Source organism: Lepus europaeus, chromosome 2 (assembly GCF_033115175.1).
Source record: "Lepus europaeus isolate LE1 chromosome 2, mLepTim1.pri, whole genome shotgun sequence".
Lineage (NCBI taxonomy): Eukaryota > Metazoa > Chordata > Mammalia > Lagomorpha > Leporidae > Lepus > Lepus europaeus.
Genome location: NC_084828.1, coordinates 31,034,447 through 31,035,939, shown reverse-complemented (window position 1 = coordinate 31,035,939; position 1,493 = coordinate 31,034,447). Strand labels below are relative to the sequence as shown.

The window sequence follows — 1,493 nt, the reverse complement described above, 5'->3', positions numbered from 1 at the left end:
TATATTTTATTTTCATTATCCATGAACTTTGTCAAGCACCTTTGGGTTTCATGAAAACAATGAAGCATTTAATCATTTCATCTAATATCTATAATATTTTCTTATACTTAGTTTTAGACACAGGAATAAGAGTTACTTAGCTAAATGTACTTTGATGTATATATACATGTTGAAATTTCTTCTTGAATAAATTGTTCATGTGAATATAGTTGAATTTCATTATAAATCAATAAAAGAATTGACCGTGCAACTTTACAATCTGTGAGCAATATTACTTGTTAACTGAAGCACAGACTGAAACAAGCTTTCTTTAGAATATATTTTTAGAGTCAGAAAATTATGATTTTCACTATTTTAGTCAATGTCTTTTGAGATTTTGTCATCATTCAAACATATTATCATTTTAGCAGGAAGAATTACTTCAGTTGAACCTAATGTGCCTGACTACAAATTAAAGGAAGGGTAAATTACTATCTTTTAAAATTTTAGGAACTTCTTTGAAAAAAAAAGTTGGAACTCAGGTTTATTTCTTCCGTCCCTCAGGCGCAAGTGCCATCTGAAGGATGAGTGTGGCGGTCCCGCGTGCACGAGGCTGGGGCCCCGCGTCTCAGCCCCTCAGGGACCCTAGGTTGGGCGACAGAGGGGCCCGCGGCACTCTGCGGACATCCTGGACTGTCCTCCAACTGGCAGGGCAAGCGAGCAAAAGTGGAGATGCCGAGGATTGAACCCGGGGCCTCATACATGCAAAACATGTGCTCTACCACTGAGCTACATCCCCTGCCTAGGTTTATTTCTTGAAGTACAGACATTGTCTACATTTCTCTCCACATTGTTTTTTGGGTTAACCATGAGTCAGGTACTAATTTAGTGCCTGGTGGCTGTTTTCTGCATGGATATGGAAGTGTTCTGTGTAGAAAGCTGAGTTGCTTTATCATCTTGTTAAGAAGCCAAAAGTTAGTTGCTGTGAAACCAGTTTCCTAACTTGATAAAATGGAAAATTTATATGACTTATTAGATTACACTTTGAAAGTTAGTGTGTGTAGGGAGTTACATCTTCATTTTCACCTTGAGAAGGGTAGTTTGAATGTAATTTATCATTTCATTTTAACTTTTTAGTTCAGAGGGAGAGAGAGAGAAGGAGAGAGAAATAGAGAGGGAGGAAAGGAAGGCAGGAAGGTAGGAAGGAAGGAAAGAAGGAAACACATTCCCACCTGCTGTTTCATTCCCCAAATGTCTGCAATAGCCAGGACTGGGGCATCCCAACTAGGAACTCATCCTAACTAGGAACTCATTTTGAGTCTCTCATGTGGGTGACAGTAACAACTACTTGAGCTATCATGCTGCTTCCTGGGGTCTACATTAGCAGGAAGCTGGAGTCAGGAGCCAACACAGGGAACCAAATCCAGGTACTAACTGTAGGAGTGGGTATCTTAATCGCTAGACTAAAAGTCTGTCCTTGTCATGGCATTCTCACTTGTAAAGTTGTTTGTTGT

General features: G+C 39.4%; 1 non-coding gene across 1 annotated transcript; it reads right to left on the bottom strand.

Moving 5' to 3' along the window:
* Positions 1-706: 706 nt before the first annotated feature.
* Positions 707-778, bottom strand: TRNAA-UGC (transfer RNA alanine (anticodon UGC)). The gene has a single exon. It is a non-coding gene; the product is annotated as a tRNA-Ala (tRNA).
* Positions 779-1,493: the final 715 nt, after the last annotated feature.